The sequence below is a fragment of the Rattus norvegicus genome, chromosome 12, assembly GCF_036323735.1.
Source record: "Rattus norvegicus strain BN/NHsdMcwi chromosome 12, GRCr8, whole genome shotgun sequence".
NCBI classification, from domain to species: domain Eukaryota; kingdom Metazoa; phylum Chordata; class Mammalia; order Rodentia; family Muridae; genus Rattus; species Rattus norvegicus.
In genome coordinates this window covers 30,692,715-30,716,936 of record NC_086030.1, presented here as the reverse complement: position 1 = coordinate 30,716,936, position 24,222 = coordinate 30,692,715, and the positions used below count along the sequence as shown (strand labels likewise).

Here is a 24,222-nt window from a genome sequence, read left to right as displayed (position 1 = left end):
GCTTTGAAACCCAGAGTACAAGCCTAGCTCCCTCTTCCCTCAGGAGAACACTCTATGGCTGCCAAAGAAAGCTGTTTTTGAAGTCGCTCTATATGAAGAAGGTAGGGGAGGACAGGCGGCCATTATTGGTGGCTGCCAGGTACTCTGGGATTTAAGCCTGGTGAGAAAACACTTGGCTGATACTGCCAGAGAGAATCCTCATCCCTTTCCCTTCCCTGCCCTCACTCACTCTTCTTCTTCTTCCTTTTTTCCTACTTCTTTTTTTTTTGAAAGGAGGCTTTTTACCCTCATTAAATGAAACCTTATCTCTGAAAGACCCGCAATCCTCTGCAAATGACAAGTGCCTAATCTCATGTTCTGACAAGTGATTCTGACAGCACCTTCCTTTTGATTTCTGAGACATGTAGTTAGACATATATTAATCTGTCAGTCACCATCCCTAGCAAGAATGAAAGAGAGGGAGAGAAAGAAATGATCGCTTGTGAATATGGAGGCGAGACAAGAGGCTAGGATACCTATTCTAACTGATGTCTGAACATTTCTTCTTGAGGATGCCCCTCCTCTGCTCTTTCAGAGCGGTGGGCAAACTGCCCAGTCCAGGGCCTGTGGGATAGGTATCTGGGGTGCCTAATTATGGGGTCCAGTGGAGAGAGCACATGCTCTGGAGTGGTGCACCCCAGTTTCAGATCTTCAATCTGCCCTTGTAATGCTATCTTGATTACATAGCCATTCACAAATGTTCCAGCAAGGTGCTATATGTTAGCATGGGAGGGTCGTCATCCTGATTTTAAAAACTGTGCTCTGTCCTTGTGAGGATGAGAACCTGAGTTCTATCCCCAGAATCACTGGCTGACAAAATGAGTCAGGTGCAGTGAGGAACATGGGCCTGGGGTTCACTGGCCAGCCAGCCTAGCCTACTCCTTGGTGAGTGAAAGACCCAATCTCAAAAATGGTTCCCGAGGTTGACGTCTAGCCTCCATTTTCATGTGCACACACATGCATATGCACCTGTACACATGTATGCATGAATATACATACAGGATGCACACATATAAATACATGAGTCAAAAAAAAGAAAAACCATATTCTACTTTTTTCTGTCGAGTCCCTGACACTTGGGGCTGGGAAATTGGTTTATTAGTAAAGCACCGTTACGTACAGGAGTTCTGATCCCCAGCACCCATGTAATGCCAGGCAGGTATGGTAGCAGTTATCTACAAACCTGGCATTCAATGGGCATACCTAGGGGACTCCCCTGAGTGAGCTGCCTAGGTCGACTGAGGCTTGGTGAATTGATTCATCGGGAGACTCTTCCTCACTAAATAAAGTAGGGAGTGATCAAGGAAGACACCTGCTGTCAACTTTGAACCTCCAAGTGCATTCAGAAACACATGCATGAGGCATCAGCACCCCATCCATACACGCAAATACAGCCACATGAGGGAAATGTGATGGTTGTATATGCTTGGTCCAGGGAGTAGCACTATTAAGAGGTATGGCCTTGTAGAAGTAGGTGTGGCCTTGTTGGAGTGGGTGTGGCCTTGTTGGAGTGGGTGTGGCCTTGTTGAAATAGGTGTGGCCTTGTTGCAGTGGGTGTGGCCTTGTTGGAGTAGGTGTGGCCTTGTTGAAATAGGTGTGGCCTTGTTGGAGTAGGTGTGCCACTGTGGGCATGGGTTTTAAGAACTTCACCCTAGCTGCCTGGAGATCAGTCTTGTCTAGAGGCCTTCAGATGAAGATGTAGAACTCTCAGCTCTGCCTGCACCATGCCTGCCTGGACGCTGCCATGTTCCTGCCTTGATGATGATGATGGACTGAACCTCTGAACCTGTAAGCCAGTCCCAATTGAATGTTGTCCTTGTAAGAGTTGCCTCGGTCATGGTGTCTGTTCACAGCAGTAAAACCCAAAGACAACAGTCATATACCCACATGCATGCCACAGAGAGGTAGATGTGCAAGCAAAAACCAAAAAAGTTTGTGGTGTTTATCTCCTCACTCCTTGGAAAGTGAGAAAAGAGGGTACGGGTAAATGGACTAGTTTTCAAATCTCTCCCTAGCTGATGGACAACAGACCTCCTGCCTAGAATCCTCCAGTGAGGGGCTGGGGGCGTGGCTCAATGGTAGAGCCCCTGCCTAGAATCCCCCAGTGAAGGGCTGGGGGTGTGGCTCAGTGGTAGAGCCCCTGCCTAGAATCCTCCAGTGAGGGGCTGTGGGCGTGGCTCAGTGGGAGAGCCCCTGCCTAGAATCCTCCAGTGAGAGGGTGGGGGCGTGGCTCAGTGGTAGAGCCCCTGCCTAGAATCCCCCAGTGAGGGGCTGGGGGTGTGGCTCAGTGGTAGAGCCCCTGCCTAGAATCCCCCAGTGAGGGCCTGGGGGCATGGCTCAGTGGTAGAGCCCCTACCTAGAATCCCCCAGTGAGGGCCTGGGGGCGTGGCTCAGTGGTAGAGCCCCTGCCTGGAATCCCCCAGTGAGGGGCTGGCAGCATGGTTCAGTGGTAAGGCAGTCACCTAAGCAACAGTCGGCTTAATAACTTAATAACTTAATTTCTAACAGGTGGTAGGAGTAAAGAGACAGAGAGGGGCAAACATTTGGGTTTATTTGCTTATCCTTGAGTGAGTGCCCTTGGGAATCTGGAATGCTATGAAAGCAGCCCCCTTCTTTCCAAACTTTCCCGAGCTGTGACTGGCCACAAGGGAAGGACTCATGGCCTCTGCTGGATCATTTCTACCTCTATCTTACAGGATACCCTTCTCTACCTGGGGCAGTAGAGCCCAAAATCAAAGTCTCTCAAGTGCTTCCCTCTACTTCTAGAGATCAATTTGACATCAAGAACTCAGACCCCATGTCTGTTCGCCTCAATCTGTAATCATAGAGACACCTACTAGCTAGCTTTTATTCAAAGCTTTTTGCTTGTCACGTGCTGTTTTCTGGACACGGGTCGGCGAGGGTCAGGGCTTATAAGTGGAAAGAAACTTTAATTTGATGAAGACAGAGGAGAAAGAAAGGAAGCGATACCAATGGTCGTTTCATTTATAAAGCCTTTCTTCGGGGTTGGGGATTTAGCTCAGCGGTAGAGCGCTTGCCTAGCGCGCGCAAGGCCATGGGTTCGGTCCCCAGCTCCGAAAAAAAGGAAAAAAAAAAGCCTTTCTTCTCCACCCGAGGCAATCTGTGTGCAGAGAAGGCAATTAAAACGGGTTTCAGCTTAGAACACCGCAAAACAGAAATCAAATCAAATATTAAAATGCTCAAGTATCATTATTAAGTAAGTGTTTGCTTGAGAAGGTCCTTAGACACTAACAGAGTCCACAGAGCCCAGGAAGCCCTGAACAGAGTTGGGTAGGACATTACCTTGCCTGACATCTGTGGCTAAAACTATTTGGTTGTTTTAGCATGTGCCTCTGTTCTGCTGAAAGTGAAAAACAAGTATAAAATTCGGAATCAATGTTTCATTTTCAATTGTGTATGGAGACAGGGTCTCATGTAGCTCAGGCTTACTCTGTAGCCAAGGATGACCCTGGACTCTCCTTCCTCTCGCCTCTACCTTCCCAGTGTTGGGGTTACAGGTGTGTACCACATCAGGTTCGTGCATGTGAGGCAAGCACTTTATCAACTGAGCCATATTCCCAGCCCCTACATATCCCAGTGCCCTCTGCTTCTGGCTGCTTTGCTAGAACAAATCCCATCCCTCGTTAGCCTGGACAAGCTGCATTGTATAGGAATTTGGATTTGTGAATTGTGTCTGCTCCTGCCCTGGGCTAGCCTGAAACATCTGTAGTGCTCTTGCACCAAAGAAAACCCGTGGAATAACACCAGAAAGTACTGAAATTATGGCTACTCATATAACAGCTTCCGCACTCAGAGGACGTGCAAGGAGAAACTGTTTCATTGAAATAATCTAACATTTTTAAAAAAAGGTATTCTCTGTTGACAGACTCACATATGAGACAGATTTCGAAGACCTGAGAGGTGGTTTTGTTTGTTTGTTTGGGGGTGTATAAACATACATATACATGCTTCTGTGCATGGGTGCATGTGTGAGAGTGTGTGTGCACTTTTGTGTTCCTCTGACTAGTGCCCAAAGGATAATCTCAAATACAAGTCCTTGGGTGCTGACCACCTTGTTTGTTTGTGGCAGAATCTCTCATTGAACCTGGAGCTCACCCATTGAGCTACAAGGACTAGGCAGCGAGAGCAAGGACTGTTAGTTAACCTATTTCTGCTTCCCAACACAGACACGCTACCTGTTGTCAACAGTTTCCTTCATAGACTTCCTTTAAGCAGAAGTGTACACAGCTCAAAACAGCTTCAGGAAGTCCCTGAAGTTGACCAGATTCATTAGACACCTCCCTGCCAGAGTAAGCAATGAAAGTAGAGAGTCCTCAGAAAAAAAGGGAAGCTGAGCTGCAAAGAAGACTTTGAGCAGAGAAAAGCTGCAAAGAAGAGTGAGTTCACAGCACGTGCCTGGGGAAACCAGAAACCAGCCATGCTGCCAGGCAGAGGTTTAGAGCAAATGAGGCAATTGGAAAGGACACTATGCAACCTGCTGAGCTGCCTGCAGGCTGCACGCTGTGCAGGATTCCCTATCTGAGGTTAAATAGGTACATGTGTTGCATCTCCCACTAAAAGTTTTATCACACACTCAACTCACTGAATCTTTAAAATATAGGTTCTGTGGGTTGAACATGGGTCTTCAATTTGCAAAGCAAGCTCACTGCTAACTAAATCATCTCTCTAATACACTGCCCTCTTTGCAGGGGTCTCGATGTGCATCTCTGGCTGGCCTGAAACTCTCTATATAGACCAGGCTTGTCTTGAACTCACGGAGATCAGCCTGCCTCTGCTTCCTAAGTATCGGTGTTAACAGCACACACTTCCATGCCCATCCCAACCTTTTTTTTTTTCCTTTTTGAGACAGGATTTCCCGTAAGCCAAGTTATTCCTGAATTTACCACATCGCCCAAGATGACCTTGAAGTCATGATCCTCCTGTTCCCACCTTTCTCGAGCCGTGACGGCATGCCACAGTTGGTCTATGCAGTGCTGCGGGTGGAATCCAGAGCTTCCTGCATGCGAGGCAAGCACTTTACCATCTGAGACACAGCCCCAGATACTTGAGTTTCAACTCTAACCTGTATGACCATGGATGGGTCACTTTAATCTCTCCAAACCTCAGTTCCTGCTATACAAGTAGAAAGGGCTGGACTAGCTATATCTAGATCCCTTCCAGGTCTAAATTCCTGATCCTTAGTGTAAACACATCCCAGGTCTGGTGTTTTTTGTTTTGTTTTGTTTTGCTGTTGAACCCTCTGCCCATCACAGCGCAGGTGAAAGCCAGGGAAATGAGATCCCTGGGAAGCACGTAATCTGAATAACCAGAAGGGATGTAATTAAAGTCGGGGTTCTGTTCCCACAAACACACCCAAGGATCTTCCCATACAAACACCGCGGTAATAAACCAACCTGCAAACCACATGTTGCCACCCTCCAGGCCCTGCTGGGCTTAGCTAGCAGCCTGACTCACCTCATCCAAGTTGTCCTCACCTCCCAGTCAGCAAGCCTGGCTCCTGATAGCATTCAAGCGTGTTTTGCCCGTGGCTTTGGTGAGACGAGAGCATTTTCGAAAGTCATGCAGGGGCATGAATACATTTCTGGAATTTTCAGAATCATTACACTGCCGAGAAGGAACGACGAGGAGCCAGCTTACATCTGAATATCCTTGTATCTGCACTAATGCCCTCTTTTCTCCTCCCTTTGGCTGCAAGAGGTTTACCAGAGTTGCAGCCAAATTGGTTTCTCAAGGAAGCTGTCTTTGGCAAGACCCTCTCCAGGTATGTGGGCCTCACTGCCTCAGTCCTCCAGCGCTGGGGCATTCCACTAGTTGGGCCAGTCCCTGGCACCATCTGACCAGAGTGGAGTCTATTTTCAACCTCCTACTTTTTTTAACAACCTTGTGTCATGCGTTCACCCAGACTGGCCTTGTGGCCCAGAAATTATATTTGTCCTGTCATCTGGCTAACCTGATAAACTTCTAGTGCCCCAGCTGGGGTGCACAGGGCCAGTCGGGGACAGCTGAGGAGGTCTGCTCTCAGTCCCTAGATAACATCAGGGAGAGGCGTCCTCCATCACACATTACAAATGAGGTCTGGGAGGACCTGCCTGAGAAAGATAATGTGTTCTCAGGCATTTCTGGAGTCTATTCACTGGGCAGGCATCTTGGCTATCTTTCTAATCTCTATGGCTTCACCCCCAGGGACCCGGCATTCTGAAGGCGCCATGCATCACAGCTGAGAGCTGATGAGCAGCTCTACCGAATCTGGCCAGTCGACAGACCGGCAGCTGCCATCTTGCTGGAAGTGTGTTCCCAGTGCAGAGCTTGGGGGAGGTGAGACGGCTCAGCACACACAGGCGCTTGCTGCCAAGTCCGATGACCTGAGTTTGATCCCTGGGACCAACAGGATGCAAGGAGAGGAATTACTTCCACGAGATGGCTGTTCTTTTAAAAAGAATATTTTATTCCACGTGTGTTTTGACTGTGTATATGTATGTCTGTGTACCATGGGAACACAATTCCCTGGGACGGCTGCTAGGCGATGCTTATAATTTGCCATGTAGGTGCTGGGAATTGAACCCAGGCTCTCTGAAAAAGTAGCCAGGTACTCTTAACTACTGAGCCATCTGTCCAGCCCACCACAAGTTGTCCTTTGACCTCCACTTGTACACGGTGGTGTGTGTGCTTCTCCCCCCCCCCCAAATAAATGAATGTTTAGAAAAATGTCTTAAACAAGTACAATCTTCGCTTGCAAGTATGAGGACCTGAGTTTGGTCCCCAGTAGACACACACACACACACACCACACTCTCTCTCTCTCTCTCTCTCTCTCTCTCTCTCTCTCTCTCTCATACACACTCATGCCACATTTTGCTGAGTTCTAACGGTAGAATCCTGGATAGAAGGACAGAACCAGCTCCCTAAAGTTGTCCTCTGACTTCCACAGGACTGCAGGGACAGGCATGTGCACCCGCACACTAGCCTCTATGAACAGAGTAAAAATTAAGGAAAACCAAGGTGGATAACATCTGAAGAACATAGAGGCCAAGGCTGTCTTCTAACATGCATGCGCGCGCTCACATGTATATGTGTATATATTGTATTTTATGTATATATGTATATTTGACGTATATGTATATATGTGTGTATATGTATATATAAACACATGCGCACAAATTCACATGCTATGCATATACACACATACACGGTCTCAAGCTCCACTGTGACCCTTTTCAGTGAGACTCTTCATATTAGAAGGACTACTGCAGGAACTGGAGTGCACACAGATAATTGGGAGCTACAGCCCAGCAGGCCAAGGGGGAGCAGAAAAGCTGAGTATGTCCCCATTCCTAGCCAGTGTAGCTGGTTCAGAGGCAACTGTGCAGGAAGAAAGCAGATCCACACTGTATTCCAGGCTTACAACTGTGCCTGTGATTCAGACAGAACCCCACATTTAAGCGGGAGCCCAGAGGTGTCATAAACAGGTGTCCTCATTAGCAGATTCAGCCATCTGTGTTATAGTTCAGTGGAATTTCACTTCGAGTTGGAAAACTTGATTCCAGTTTTAGCAATAAAATAAATTAATTAAAAGAAAAAAAAATTTGAGCCCAGGCTGGCTGAAACTCCATCTGTACCTGAGGATGAACCAGAATTACGGATCCTCCTGCCTCTCTGCCTCCAGAGTGCTGGCATTACAGGTGTGCATGGACCACACCCAATGTATGCAGCGCTTGGGGGTGCAAGGGCCTGCCAGCTGAGCGGCAGCCCCGAACCAAAGTTGAGAGGGGAGATCTGACAGAGAGCCAACAAGTTATTTCCCACATCCTCGCGGTAACTTATTACTTGATTTGAAAATCAAGTCACGCCTAGCCTAAGCTTATGTGGATTTTCCTCCAAGTATTCGTTAGGGAAATGGGGTTGGGGGACGGTGTGAAGGGGACTTCTTTGGGGGACCTGGTGTCATTCTTCTAAAAGGGCCACTTGACGACCTCTTATGGCCCAGGGAGGGGTTTGCTTCTGGCTTTTGATTTTCAACCTGGATTCATGAACCCAGGTCTTTCTTGGTACAGGTATACTCTTCAGTTGCCAAGGATGGTGGGAAGCCTCCGCTCACATCTGTATTATAATAAATGCATTATAAATGAGCAAGCAGGAGACAGTAAGGAAATGATGTTTTACTTTTAAATGCTAATTACGAAGCCCTGGTACTGTTAATGTGCGGGGTGTTCTGTCAATTTTTAATGTTTATGCCAAGTGTAGTCTTCAATTTAACATGAGCTTTTAATCCTTTGAGTACTAAATTGCCTTTTAATGCTTGCAGAACAACATTGTGTTTGTACAGAGTCAGGTCTGAAAAATGTATTTAGTACAAGGTATGTTGTGGGAAGGCAGAGAGAAGATGGGGGAGGGAAGATAACTTTTTCCCCCCTCTCTCTCTCTGAAGAAGAAGATGGGCTGTGAGAACAAAAATCAACAGGCTCCCAGTCTCCTCTCCCTCATTTCCCATTCTTTGTGAGGTTGCTGTGAGGGCTTCTCTCCTGTTGCAGATTTAACCCTGCAATGACAGCTCTCAGCTCCCAGGAACGATCAGCCCCAGGGTGCACCTTGCCCCATCAAAGGACCGCCTGCAGAAACAGATGAGAAGGGAGATTCTGACCACCCTCCTGGCGTGCACCAAGCTGGAAGGGAAAAAGGCGCTCAGGGCATGCTCAGGGGTGTCTGAGCATTTCCTGCTGCCACACAGAGGGAGAACTTGTACATCCTCTCTAACGACAGAACCGGGGAGGCAGGGGATGTGGCTCAGGTTGTAGAGCGCTTGCCTACAATACAGGGAGCCCTGGGTTCAATCCCCAACACTGCCTAAATTGAGTGTGGTTGGTAAATGTCTGTGATTCCCAGCAATTAAGAGGCAGAGGAGGGGATGATCGGGAATTTAAGGCTATCCTCGGCTACAGAGAGTTCAAGGCCAGCCTGAGCTACATGAGACCCTGTCTCAAAGAGCAGAGCAAGCTCATTGGTGGGCAAGACGGAATGGGGTGATGAGAAGCTCTTCAGGACAATGTAGGGTTTTCTTTTTTCTGGGCAGGACTGCATAGGCAGGGAGTCAGCAACCTGTTGCTTAGACCTGCGCCACACCCAAAGTTCACTCTGATCTTTAGCTCCATTCCAGAATGTTCTTCTGAATTCTTAGCAGGCCACATCAATTTCCTTATGTACTTAGTTTGGAATTCTATATAACACACACACACACACACACATACACACACATGCACGCACGCATGCACACACACACGTACACACCCATGTACACACACATGCATGCACACACATATACATACACACACGTGCGCACACATACACGCATGCACACACATACACGCCCCCCCACGCATGCACACACACACATACACACACAACAGACACACACATGCCCACACACGCACATGCCCACACACACACATGCATGCATGCACACACATACACACACACACACACACACACACACATGCACACACACACACATGCACTCACACGGAGTCCTGAAACATCATTCAGACCGTGACTGCAACTCTGTGGTACTGGGTTCGACTCCAAACACCAGACCATAAAATGAATGCTTCAGGTCTGTGGGTACAGCTCACGTGGTAGAATGCGTATCTTGGACGCAAGAAGCTCCGAGCTCCGTTGCTAGCCCTGCATAAACGGACCTGATGACCATGCCACGACCCCAGCTCTCTGGGAATGGAGGGGGAACCATTCAAAGGCTCGCCCGCAGACACTCTCCTGTCTCTTGTAGCCAGCTACCTTAAGTCTATTTTCAAGATTACACCTCTGGTCACAGATTCTCCGCTCTTAGAAGGGAATCTGCAAGGTTGGTGAGATAGCAGGTAAGAGTCTTCCAAACCTGAGGAGACCCCTGTGGTGGAAGGAAGTAATGACTTGACTGTTTCAAGTTGCCCTCTGACCTCCACACAGAGCATGTGGCATGGGCCCAGTCCCCACAGAACAAGTAAATAAATCATAAATACAGTTAAAAACAAAGAATGTCAAGATCACCCTAGTGAGTCTCAGGCCAGCCTGGCTACTACTAGAAACTCTGTCTCAAAACCAAACAAACAAACAAAAAGGTAAAAAACGGAACCCAGTTCCTTTGAACTATTTTATCACACTTGTCTGTTTATTTATATTTGGGGAAGGGATAGGCACGTGCCACAATACATGTCTATGGTGGTCCAAGGACAACTTGAGGAAACCAGTTCTCTCCTACCCTGTGGGTCCCAGGGGACAAACCCGAGATGTCATGCTTAGTAGTGCATACCCTTAACTTACTTGAGTTATCTTGTCGGCCTGAAGCCTAGTTCGTAGTACCTCGAATTTGGTGAACTGGTTCTTTAGAAGTACACAATCAGTTGGGTATATACAGTGTATAGAGTTTGGTGTGTCTGGGCTGAGGGCAGGGTCAGTAGTGGTACACCCATGATGCTCTAGCCTTGGCTCCGGGACACTCCTGCTGTCCTCCCTTACTGGAGGACAGGAGAAGAAAGCATAAAAGGAGACCTGAACACAGTCTACCGGAAAGTCAGGCTTCTAGAAGAAAGCATTTGTTTCCAATGTTTCCCTTCAGTGAGCTTGCATTCTGAGGGAACAATGGCCTACCTTTGTGTTTGGTAAACTGCCTAATGATTAAATAGCACACTCCCAACATTTGAATATCAAAGGGCTGCGGTCCCACAGGAGAGCCGACTGCCTGCTGATGAACTTCGGTACAGCCAGTCAGAGCAGAGGGATTGGCAAGTGCGGAGAAATTACGAGGTTCCCCCACTCCATAGTTTTGACAAGGACATGACAACAGCGTGGAGTCCAACAGCTGCCACTTACAGCCGGGGCAAGTGGCCACTCTAAATATGGGCTTTTCTGAATCTGCTTATTATGTGGTTGGCTGTGTTATAATTTGATTCAAAACCCTGCATTAGCCTTAGAGGTATAAGTACAAGGGACAACGGGGCTGGAATTAGACCACAACTGTGAAGGGGGTCTTTGTCCTCTGACATATTATACAGATTTTTAAAAATATTTATTTTATTGTTTCTCTCTCCTCTCTCTCTCTCTCTCTCTCTCTCTCTCTCTCTCTCTCTGTGTGTGTGTGTGTGTGTGTGTGTGTGTGTGTGTATGTGAGACTGCAGGTACCCATGGAGGCCAGAAGAGCTATTGAGAGTCCCCGGATCTGGAATTACAAGTGACTGGTGCCAGGAACTGAACTCGAGTCATCTGCAAGAGTAGTACTTGATATTAAGCACAGAGCTATTTCTCCACAGATTTTAAGAAACTCATCCATCACATAACCCTCCCCCAGAACATCAGGAGAAATAGAGCATCAGTCTGTGTACCCTACCTTAGCTAGACCCATCTACCCAGTCATTCTCCCAACCCATTCATTTATATATTAGTGCTTTCACAGAGTAACTGCAGTAGGGAGGCCAAAGCAAGGTTCAGGGGTCTAGGCCAGGCTAGGCTATTTTAGCAGGGCACTGTCTTAATGAGCAAATACATATAAATATACATACATACATACATACATACATACATACAGAATAGCCTAGGTGCCTAGGTTCCATCCAGTATGCTTAGAGGAAATATCAAGCCTCTACTGGCCAGCAAGTCAAACAAATGAACGCAGTATCGTCTAGGTATCCTGATTTGATTCGGTAAGTCTTAAGGAGAAACCATGTTTCTATTGGAAAACTTCTGAAAATGGAATTAATGAATGAATGATGAACAAACGAATGAATGAATGAATAAATGAATGAATGAAAACACTATATAGTCTCAGTATCCAGTTTTGATTAAAAATAACTTAAGGAAGATCATGCCTCTGACGCAAAGCTACAAGAAATTCAATGAATAAACGAATGAATACAATTTAGCCTGCATCATCTGTTTGGTTTGGTATGATCTAAGGCAAAATCATAGCCTTTGGTAAGCCACTAACGTGACACGGATGTGCAGTTCCTGTACACTTAAGAGCTGACAAACTCATGATTCTTTAATTTCTCTGTAAATGATTCCAGTTCTTGGCCCTTTGCAACCCAATAGGGCCACACGGCTGGTTCTTGGCTGTGAGCACAGCAGAGATGATGTGGACCAATTTTCAGACTCCTTTCTTCAGGTTCAATGGACATAGAGGATTAGGAGGCAAGGTTACCATCCAGACACAGACAGTTGGGTTTCAGAGCCACTCCACAGAGCAGAGTCATTTGCCATCCAGGAAGTGTCATCATCAAGACTCCTCCATCAACAGCGAAAGGGCTAGCTATTAATTTTAAGCTTTTATTCATTTTGGTGTTTCATTTGGTGTGGAAACTATTTCTTGGGACCTTCAATTAGCAGAAAAAAACAAAAAAAAAAACAACAAAAACAAAAAACCCTTCAGATATTCCATAGAACTTTCTTCCATCTATAAAATGGAGATAAATGCTTTTTTAAAAAAAAAAGACCTAGGGGTTGGGGATTTAGCTCAGTGGTAGAGCGCTTGCCTAGCAAGTGCAAAGTCCTGGGTTCAGTCCTCAGCTCCGAGAAAAAAAAAAAAAAAGACCTAGATACATGCAATGAAAAAATAGATAACATGGAAGAGTAACAGCAAGACCCAGCAAGTCTTTTCCAACTGGCATCAATACTCAACATTAATGTAAAAGTCCAGAGCATCTATTTACCTCATAGAAAACAAACCGGAGAAACTGAGTGCTCTGTCTGAGGTTCTTTCTGGTCCTACCCAGGTTGGCCAGGGGCATCAGGTGGAAAAAGAGCTCAGGTCCATTGACCTTGCTGTGAGGCATGGACCAGAAAGGGCTCTTCTACATACCTCCCTACTCTCTAGGATGACATTTTCTTTTCCTAGGAAAGGGCTGGGGGAACGTGACATTATTATTTCCTCATTTGGGATAGATTGCTACAGGCCCGGGCATGTAGGCAACGGTGCCAGCAGAGTGATTTATGAAGCCTTGTTCCTCTCCTGGCCCCATGCTACGGTTATAACTCTCCCTTGCACAGCAAGGATTACAGTGTCCTAATGACTCACTGCCCACACGTTATCTTCCAGTAACCTGCTGGGTTTAGAGCGGGTGGTTGTTTTCTAGGTAGTAATTAGGATTTTCCCCTTCCTGTCTTTAAGACTTTTCAGCTTCTCTAGAATCCTTTTCTCATTAGCTCCGGGAAAACTGGGTAGAGGAATCTGATCCAATATAAAGCCCTGAACACTTACCATATACCCGTGTGTGTGTGTGTGTGTGTGTGTGTGTGTGTGTGTGTGTGTGTGTGTAAACATGTATCCAGAGTGTGCATGTATGCATGCATGGAGACTAGAGGTTGAGGCTGCGTATCTTCCTTGACCCTTCAAATTATTACTATTAGTGGCAGGAATTCACTATTTATCCCTGGCTGGCTTTGAACACACTACGTAGACCAGGCTGGCCTCCAACTCAGTGATCTACCTGCCTGTCTCCTGAGTGCTGGAATTAAAGGCCTGTACCACCATTCCTGGCCACCTTAGTTTTGGAGACAGGGTCTCACTAAACCTGAAACTGTGTGATTAGTCTAGGCCAACTAGCCACCGAACTTCAAGGACCCATCTGCATCTTTGTTTTTCGAGCTCCAATGCTTCTGTTTTTTATGTGGGTTCTGGTGATGGGGGTGGGGTGGGGCTCTGACCTTAGGCCATCATGCATATATGGCAGGCACTCTAGTGAGCCACCATCCCAGCTCCATCCACACAAGGAAACCTCACTCTAAGTCACCTTGAATGACCTATGTAGTTCGGGCTAGTCTGGAATTTGAGATTCTCCCATCTCTACCTCCTGAATGCTGGGATTGCAGATGTGCATCATGGTGTCCAGGAATCAAACCCAGGGCTATGCAAGGCAAGCAACCCATCAACTAACTGAGTTATAGCCCCCGCCCCTTGGCTCCCCAATTTTTGGAGATGGAGTCTTACTACGCTGCTTGAGCTACATTCGAGTGCACTATCTTCCCCTTAATGGCCTTGGATTGGAGATCTTCCTCTACCTACCAAATGCTGGGGTTACAGACGTGTGCCACCATGCGTTGTGGCTGACTTCCAGCTTTCTGATTGAGGCGCTACATGATCTCCAAACACACCGCTGTGCCAACCCCACCACCACTGTGCAAGGGATGACAGGCACGCTGCGGTAGGCTCTGTCTACAATGTGGCCCATCCCACTCAGGGCCAGCTTTCAAAGGGAGAGCTGTGTGACCACGTGGGAGGGGTTGGTGGTTCCCCACGCAGCCCAGTTCTCCTGCCCAGGTGCCCACCTATATGCCTTGTGCTGTCGTGCAAACCAGCACATCAGGTAAAGGAGACCTGGGTGGAAGCTCTTAGCTTGACAGTGCTACTGCTGCTTTACATGGAGAAAGCTAAACTGGGTGAGCATGCCCATGGTCACACAGCCAGCAATGGAGAAAGTTCTGGAACCACTTGCTTACATTCATATCTCAGGGCAGGAAATGACCACAGTCCAGGATGTTGGGTGGGAGTGAGAAATTAAAAACGCACAATGGAGGGGTCCGGGGATAGCTCAGATGGTACAGTGCTTGCTTTGCAAGTGTGAGGATCGAAATTCGATTCCCAACATCAATACCTAAAAAATCTGGGTGTGGCTGGCCAGTGGCGGCATACATCTTTAACACCAGCATTTGGGAGGCACAGGCAGGCCTGAGTTCAAGGCCAGCCTGGCCTATGGAGCGAATTCCAGTATAGCAGGACTTCAGAAAGAAACCCGATCTTAAAAAAAAAAAAAAAAAACAAACGAACAAACACATATCTGGCATGATAGTGTGCACTTAGAATTCCACTGTTACAGAGGTGGGGACAGGAAATCCATGGGTTTCACTGAGCAACCTACTTGGCAAGTACTAGGATAGTCAGAGACTCTGACTCAAAAACAGGATGGCTAGCACCCTAAAAAAGGCATTCGAAGTTGTCCTGCAGGCTGTACACCCATCTTCAAACAGGTGCAGTGCTGGGGAACCACACAAGACAAGAAAATCAGACTGGGGGAGGAGCTAGGTTTGAATGTGTGTGGGTGCAGGTGGTGCATAAGTATGACTGTTGTTTTTAAGACGTGTGGTGTGTGTGTGTGGTGTGTGTCTGTGTGTATGTGTCTATGTGTGTGGTGTGTGTGGTATATGTGTGTGGTGTGTGTGTGGTGTGTGGTGTGTGTGTAGTGTGTGGTGTATGCGTGGTGTGTGTGTGGTGTATGTGTGGTGTGTGTGTGTGTGGTATATATGTGTGGTGTATGTGTGGGGTGTATGTGTGTGTGGATGTAGTGTGTGGTGTATGTGTGTGTATGTGTGTATGTGGTGTGGTGTGTGTGTGTGGTGTATGTGTGGTGTGTGTGTGTGTATGGTGTATGTGTGGTGTGTGTGTGTGTGTGTGTGTGGTGTATGTGTGTGGTGTGTGTGTGTGGTGTGTTGTGTGTAGTGTGTGGTGTATGTGTGTGTGTGTGGTGTGTGTGTGTGTGTGTGTGGTGTGGTATGGTGTGGTGTGCATGTGTGTGTGTGTGTGTGTGTGTGTGTGTGTGTGTGTGTGTGTATAGATGCCTTTGCACATGCTGGAGGTCGCCCAAGAAGGCTAGAAGTTGGTATTGGATCCTTGGAGCTGGAATTACAGGCAGCTATGAGCTGCTCACCGTGATTTCTAAAACCAAATTCTGGTTCTCTGGAAAAGCAGCAAATACTCTTAACTGCAGAGTCATCTCTCCACCCTTCCAGTTTGTTTTCTGAGACAAGGGTCTCTTACCTAACCTGGCACTTACTGACTGGCTGGCCAACAGGCTCCAGGAGTCCTCCTGTCTCCTCCTGCCTAGTTCTGGGATTACAAGCAGATGCTGCCAGGTCTGGCTTTTTACGTGGGTGCAGGTTTTCATGGCTGGGTGTCTGTCAAGCACTTTACCATGAGAGCTACCTTCCCAAAGCCAAGGACCACTCATCATTGTAGATCCCACGAAAACTGTGTAGCAGGCGTCCTGGAAACCAGTGCACACGACCCTCCTTCCCCTTTCCAGTCCCAATCTGCCTTTAGTGCTTTCCGTCACCCTTCCTAAGGGAGAGTCACACAGTTAGGCTTCTTGTCCCCACCCCCAGCAAAAGGCAGCCATGAGCCAGCCCTGCAGAGGCTCAGAGCTAGGAAAACACCATTCCAACAAGTCTCATGGCCCATCGGGGAGTAGAGCCTGGAAAACCAGTTTAGATTCGCAAGGAGCCTGGTATTTAACTCACCAGTGTCCTGGCTCAGGCAGCCGTGCGTGTTAGGGCTTGTGAATAATAAAAAGAAGAACTTGTAATTCTACTAAAAAATGAAATTCCGCCATTTCTGCAGAATAAACAAAACCAAAATATCACATTAGCTCTGCAGTATGTCTGGCTCCGGGGCTTCAGACTCTCATTACTGCTGGATTTTCTCCATGAAGGGTCTCTCCATACCCCCTCCTCCCCACCGTACCCCGAATAACAAAACACACAGCCTTATGACGAATTTCCTTTCCTTTCCATTTTCTGTCTGCCTGTGGTTTATCCGTATCAGCAACTAATAGAGGAAGGTCACCAAGACAATGAACGTCTGCCTACAGTTCTTCAGCCTGGCGCGCTCTGAACGGTCTTGCAGAGAGTTCTTAGGGCCCCATAGGGCGACACAGAAAGAAGTACCCCTCACAATTTAGGGAAGGTAAAAAGATCAACCCCCAGAAGCCTATGCCTTTGCTTGCGTGAGGTAACTCGGAAGGTGTCGGAGATGGGTTGCTGGCTCTGGGTTCAAAGTGATTCTGCCCCGAGAGGGGTTGGATTCAGACAGTGATGGATCAAAGGTTCTTGGAGGTGGCAGCAGCTAGCGCCTCGGTGGCAGCGAGCTTTGAGGTCCTTCTTTTGAAGACATCTGGCACCTCAGATCTCTGTGCAGGAGTGTGTGGCAATGTCTGTGTGTTGGGGTTCCCAGGACACCATCATAAGCCCCCAGGATTAATACCCACATCCTCAGGCAGGGGGTCTTAGAGCCTTGGATGGTCTAGGTATGAAGCCAAGGATAGGTTTGAATTCCTGATCCTCCTGCCTCCGTCTTCTAAGGGCTAGAATCACAGGTCACCACATCCTGGCCAATTTTAATTTAAATTTTATGTTATTATCATGCATGTGTATGAAATGGGGGTGGTGCCTGTACCACAGCATGTAGGTCAAGGGCAGAGAATACCTCTCTGTGTAACCTGTTTACTGCTTCTGTCATTGTGTGGGTTCTGTGATCAAATTCGAGTTACCAGGATCCTGTGGAAAAACCTCCTACCAACTGAGCCATTTCGCTGGCCTTATTTGAAACAAGAGCTTACGTAGCCTGGTTGGGTTTAGCACTCGGCCTCTAGCCAAGGATGAGCCTTCTCTTCTGATGCTCTCGCTTCCTCATTCTGAGTGCTGAGAGTACAGATGTGTGCCACCACATCTGGTCTACCTAGTGACCAAACCCGGGGCTCTGTACATGCTAGGCAAGCATTCTACCAAGTAAACAACATGCCAAGCATTTGGCCACTTTTGAAAAGAGTTCAGTTACTTAAGCACATAGCTGAGAGTCAGCTGTTCTGGACTGATGGAATGGTGGGATTGCTGAGGTCTGTGGTAGACCCTTGTTACAGTTAATCTGTCCTTGATGCTTCAGAAAAACACTAATCATTTGTTTTATCTGTCCTGCTGCTCTTCCCAGGCAGAGAAAGTATGACCATCCCAAGGAATCCATGCAAAGGAGGAAGGGGGAAAAAAAACACCTAGAGAGGCCTTGGGTGGGCAGGGAGCTGGGAAAGCAGTCATTTGCGAAGGCAGAGCTGGGTGGAGCAACCCTCCAGGGCCTGCAAGAGACCAGGTCCCCAGGCTTCTTTGCACCAGTTCCCAGAAACAAGCCACTTCTCCTGTCATCACTGGCCATCTAGAGGCTGCACCGCCAACGGGGTGACTCTGCAGTTGAAGTCCTTACCATACCGTGGGGGAGAGGCCTAATGATATCCGTAGGTTTGCTTACCGCTCAGATCTCTTCATGAAATGATACTATTGATGGGTCATATCGAATTACGACGCTTGGCAATATTCTAGAACAGTGACACTATTGATGGATAAAAATCAAATTAAGACACTCAGCAATATTCTAGACCTGGCTCTGGCAGTGGTCTGAGAGGACAGCGAACCTCACGGCTCTAGCTTTTATGCCTTCAGAAGTTTCCCTTCTTCCTTCTAGAGACAGGGTCTCATGTAATCCAGGCCAGCCTGGACCTGTAGCTAAGGACAACCTTGAGTTTCTGATCCTCCAATCTCTACCTCTTGGTGCTGGGATTATAAAAACGTGTCACAGTGGTGGTTTGAATATGCTTGGCCCATGGAAAGTGGCGCTATTAGGAGGTGTGGCCTTGTTGGAGGAAGGGTGTCACTGTGTAGGTGGGATTTGAGGTCCGATGCTTGAACTCTGCCTAGTGCAGAAGAACGCTTTATCCCAGCGACCTGAAGCCAAGAGTCTCCCCTTGACTGCCTTGCCTTCGGATCCAGATGTAGAATGCTAAGCTCCTTGTCCAACACCACGTCTGCCTGCCTGCTGCCATGCTGCCTGCCATGATGATAATGGACTGAACCTCTGAAACTGTAAGCCAGCCCCAATTAAATGTTTTCCTTTCTTTTTTTTTTTTTCTTCTTTTTTTTTTTCCCGGGGCTGGGGATTGAACCCAGGACCTTGCGCTTCCTAGGCAAGCGCTCTACCACTGAGTCAAATCCCCAACCCCAATGTTTTCCTTTATAAGAGTTGCCATGGACATGGTGTCTCTCCACAGCATGGAAAGCCTAACTAAGACCGTTACCAACAACATAACCAAATAAAATTAATCACAGAGCCTACCTCTACCCCAAAGACACCTCCTCTACCTTTTCCTGTGCACTACATGAGGTAGATGTAAAAACAAACCTTAGTGCCAGGTGTAAGACATATTTCTTATGAGGTATTGGTCAGGAACTCTCCAGGAGGCCCCCAAATGACTCAGACTCCTGCTGTTGTACTTGGTTGCCCGCTAGACCTAGGTGTTAAGTCCCTGTTGCCAAAACTACCACACCCTTTGGTTGCGGGATACAGAGGAATGAAGGTAGAGCTGAGCTGGCAGCTGTCTCGTGTCTTGGGATCAAGATAAGAGAGTTTACTCACCCTGCAGTAAATAATAAGAGATCCCATCTTAAAGGGAAAGGGTGTCTCTGTCCTCCACATGTAGGGGGGCACATGGGTGCACCAAAGACTGACGTGCACACACACACACACACACTGACAATGCACACATGCAAGTGTGCAGACACACACGCACTCAAAGACGGAACACAAACAAATATACAAACAGAAGTTTAAGTATCCTGGATTAAACTAAGAGTCGTTTACCTTTTGTTTTTAGTAATAGAAATCCCAGCAATAAGACCATACTTGAATTTTAGGGCAACCCCATTTGACCAATGGGCTTTATCCTTAGGGGAAATGACGCTTCAAGATCTTAAATCTGGAGATTCCCTCTGTTCAGAGGGTGCCAACATCCTCCCTCTATTGTGTTTTAGGACAAGAACCTATGAATCCCATCCAAGGCACTGGCCGTGTAGTTACAGACATCGAAGAGCTGTAGAGACACAACATACACTCCAGTAATAGCGATCGGAATGTGATAGGCAGATCTGACCCAGCCCCCTCTCTGTCGGTGCAGGGGGTGGGGAAAGACTGACAGGCAAACGATGGGAACAGAGTGTGCCGGGGTGAGGGAGATGGGGATAAAAAGCACTGACAGTGTAAGTGCTGGACTTTAAGTTCACAGCGCCCATGTCATATTGCACCCCTCATATTGCACAGGCACCCCTCATATGTGTGAAAATGTCTACACACCACACGCAGGATGAAAGTCTACGTACTAGCCTAAGGCTGCTAATGCTGACACACTTGGTAGTCTTTTTTTTTTTTTTTTTTGGAGAGGAAGGACCAAGAAATGGTCCTTACTTTTTTTTTTCTTAAGATTTATTTATTTTATGTTTATGAGTACACTGTAGCTGTCTGCAGACACACCAGAAGAGGGCCTCAGACCCCATTACAGATGGTTGTGAGCCATCATGCGGTCGCTGGGATTTGAACTCAGGACCTCTGGAAGAGCAGTCAGTGCTCTTAACTGCTGAGCCATCTCTCCAGCCCTTGGTAGTCATTCTTGTTCCTAATACATCCCCAAGCAATGAACGGCACTTCCCTGATGCTTATTCTTGCTGAGTTGGTAGGCTTGAACCGGGATGAGTACATTGGATTTCTTAGATCCTAGGTTTTCCCGTAACTCTGCAGCTGAGAAGTTTAGTGTGTTCTGAGTTCCAAGCAGAGGTCAGTATTTGCTCGTAAATGTGTGTGAACACCATCCTAACCCCACCTTCCGTGAGCTTGCATGCTACCAGACTGTGCTAGTGATTGTGGCGAAAGGGGTGTGGCACTATGATGATGAAAAAAATGCTGTCTCCGAGTGACTCTCCTCCCTGGCTATCAATATAAGTCCCAGCGAGCATACCACAGAGTCAAAGAAAACCCGGGTGGGATCCTAGTTGCCTGCTTTTAAGTTTGTGAGGAAACTGAGGGCGTTACTACCAAGATCAGCATCATTTGGGGATATGTGCACAGGTTCTTGTGGGTTTACATGTATGAATGTGCATGTGTGGAGGTCAGAAGATGACACTGACTTTTGTTCCTTGAGAGCTACCCACATTATCTCTTTTTGAAATAGTATCTCTCACCGGGTCATCATTCTCAACCTAGATATGATGGTTTATGTATGTGTAGCCGTGGGAATGACACTATGAGGAGGCATGGTCTTGTTGGAGTGGGTGTGTCACCGCAGGCCTGGGCTTTAAGACCCTCATCCTAGCTGCCCGGAAATCAGTATTCTGCTAGCAGCCTTCAGATGAAGATGTAGAACTCTCAGCTCCTCCTGCACCATGCCTGCCTGGATGCCGCCATGCTCCTACCTTGATGATAATGGGTTGAGCCACAGACCCTGTAAGTCAGCCCCAATTAAATGCTATCCTTGTAAGAGTTGCCTTGGTCATGGTGTCTGTTCACAGCAGTAAAACCCTAACTAAGACAGACAGATGGCAACTTAGGGGAGTCCATTCTCCCTTTCTACCATGTGGGATGCAGGGGTTGAATTCAGGTTGTCGACCTTTATCCTTGGCCTCAGGTGGGGAGTCACTGACTTAAGCAAAGATTAAACTACTCATGGCTCAATCACTAAGGGCTATGACTCCCCTCTCTGCAATGGGGATTTTCTTAGGTCCCTTCTAATCTCCAGAGACTGGTGCCGTGTCTGCAGTATGCCACCAGACCTAATAGCTAACACTGCAAAGGGATTCTCTGGTCTCTACCTCTCCAGTGCTGGGATGACAAGGGACCACCATACCTGGCTGGACCATCAGGTGTTTTTTGTTTGTTTTTTTTTTTAAATCTTAGATTTACTTTATGTGTATGAACATTTCCCTTGCACACATGTATGCATACCACATGCATGCTTGGTGCCCACAGAGGTCAGCAAGAGAGTGCTCAGTCTCCTGGAACTAGAGTTATAGATGGCTGTAAGCCACCGGAAATTGAACCTGGGTCCTCTGCAAGAGCCACAAGGCTCTAAATCACTAAGTCACCTCTTCAGCCCCAACTACTGTTTTTCAAAAATAGTTCCCTGATGGCAGGGGTCACCATGTTTTCTGGGCTCCATTTTCTTCCACAGAGATTGACACTTGAGCAGAGGGAGACCAGAATGGCTCCTAGTGGTCGTCGTCGCCGGGCCATTTGAAGGGTCACAGCATGAAATGTATCTGAGAAAACGTCTCGGTTTCCCATCCCAACTCTCTTGACTCTTCCAGTCCACGGAGTCATCAAACACTTCTATGTGTGTCACCGTTACACTGGGTGGGAAAGGGAGCCGCACTCTCTGTCCTTAAGCACAAGGAGATGCTTGGAGGGCAGCGATTGGTCTTTGGGCTCCTTCCTACGCGTGTTTACACAACACAAAGTCAAAGAACGAGGGGCTGATAAGCCTGTCTGCAGGTTGAGCCTGACTAATGAGGATGTCTGGGTAGGGCTAGACCTGGCGCAGGAGCTGTGGTTCAGCCTGACACAGAAGGGGTTGGATCATCTATTCTTGCAAACCACACAAGCAGCCTGGTGGTCTGATGGAGCCAAGGCAGGCGGCAGCCAAAACAGGCAAAGAGAAGGGTCTGGCAAGGTCCTCGTCTGATCAGACTAGTCAACGGCCTCTGAGCTGGTTGGCCTGGCCCTGGCCCTGGCTCCAGCCTTGCACAGCAGAGACCCTCCTGGCACTATGGTGAAGTCAATCTTACTGCCAGCTGTCGGCTGTACAGTCTGCTTACTGCTGCACAAATGGTGGTGCCTTAGCCATTGGGGGATGCTTCTGGGGCAGTGTTCCTGGATGTGCAAAAAGGACCCCCTGGGGGTGCAGCAAGCTGGCTCCTTCTCTTTTATACTTGACACATCATCACAAGCCAGCCGAGGGCCTTTCCATAAAGTCTGGCCACTGGATTGCCTCTGGCTTTCAACTCAGAGCTACCCAGATGACCTAGGAAGTCAGATGCCCCCTTGCAGGCCAACCTCAGAACATGTGACAGCCAGCTCAGGGGTACTCTCAACAAACTTGACCCAATGAGGGGGTCTCTTTGGCTTCTCCATTTTCACCTCTCTATTAAGGGTTTACCCAGGCCAAGACAAGATTCCCCACCCCCACCACAACCAATGTAATTAGTGACCGTTTAGAAGCATGACATATTGGGCAGGGAGGAACGGTGCCGAGCTCTCTGACTTGAAGCGCCACTTTGGTGGCCACGGCAACAGGCAGAGTTGGGTTTGCGGGTCTTCGGATGGGTTTCCCAGTTTCCAACGATTCGATCGCCCAACAGCAAGAGAGGCAAGACGGCGGCGCTCTGCTCCGAGAGAAGCAGTGTGTGCATTTCCTCCTGCAAGTTCATTATCGCCTCGCCAAAGCATGACGGCAGTGTGAAATGGGTTAGACTCACGCACGGATGCCTCCGTTAACGGCCAAAGGAGGAGAGAAAGAGGGAGGGGGGGGGGAAAGTCGCACATCATTAGGAATGGAATAAACGATATCGAGGCGCAGAGCAGAAATGATTTGATTAGTAATTTCCAGTTTTGAAAAGATCTGGAAAACTACCAAATGACTATACAGAAGGTATGATGGAGTTCTTAATTGCTATAACTGCTCTGGGAGAATTGATGACTTGTGACATGGAATACAGCGCAGTACGCTAACACTAATAACTGTTAATTAAATGCCGCAATGATATACTCTCAAAATGCACATACAGCTTACCATAATTTCTAGATTAAAAGCTGCACCGTCAGAAGCCAAAGGCAAGGGGAAATAGAGGGAGAGGAGGCAGCTCTTGTGCCTGAAGGCTGCCCTGAACAGAGCAGCCCAAAGACACGGCAGGGAGGAGGAATACACTGAGCTGGAGAAAGGCGAAAGCTGGCTGGCTGGAGCTGGCCCTCCAGAGGGCGAGTTATTAATTCTGAAAGAAGGCTTGCTGTACCAGGCCATCTGGCAGAGTGGGGAGGGTTGGGTTGTGGGCCCAGCTTCCGGTTGGATCTGCTTGGCTCCCCCCAGTGATGTTTCCCATTTGGACTGAGGGTGATGCCAGGTCAGAGATATCAGGGGAGGTGGATGAGAGACCCTGGAGGGATAGTGTGGCTCTGTAGAGATGGGGGGGGGAGGGAGGGGGCTATCTTCATGGCAGGTTCAGCTCCTAATGAGTGTGGGGAGGTTAGGAGAGCTGATGGGGCTGGGAGGGTGGGAGCAATTCACAGAAAAGCCTCATTTGAATGGAAGATAAAAGACCTCAATTAATCTCTCTCCCTTTGGGTGAAGAACGGGCGTGTGAGCCTGAAGGAAGATGAAGAAACACTGATGCTACTTCCAACTCAATTATCCCGGTCACAGTGCAGGGAGTAAGGGGGGTTGGGGGTGGGGGTGAGAAACAGAGAAGGGATGAGCATTCCTTTTTCTGTTTGTTTTTGTTTTATTGAGTCAAGGTTTCATGTAGCCCAGGCTAGCCTCAGGATGACCTT

General features: G+C 47.9%; 1 protein-coding gene across 10 annotated transcripts in view; it reads right to left on the bottom strand.

Annotated features, from left to right (window-relative positions):
- Auts2 (activator of transcription and developmental regulator AUTS2) overlaps positions 1–24,222 on the bottom strand; it is a 1,091,249-nt gene that overhangs the window by 113,450 nt on the left and 953,577 nt on the right. Inside the window, exon 1 of one of the 10 annotated variants that reach the window (XM_063271295.1) lies at positions 5,515–24,222. This exon is cut by the window's right edge and continues 22,109 nt beyond it. The gene's annotated coding sequence lies outside the window, so the exon portion shown is untranslated. 10 annotated transcript variants of the gene reach the window in all.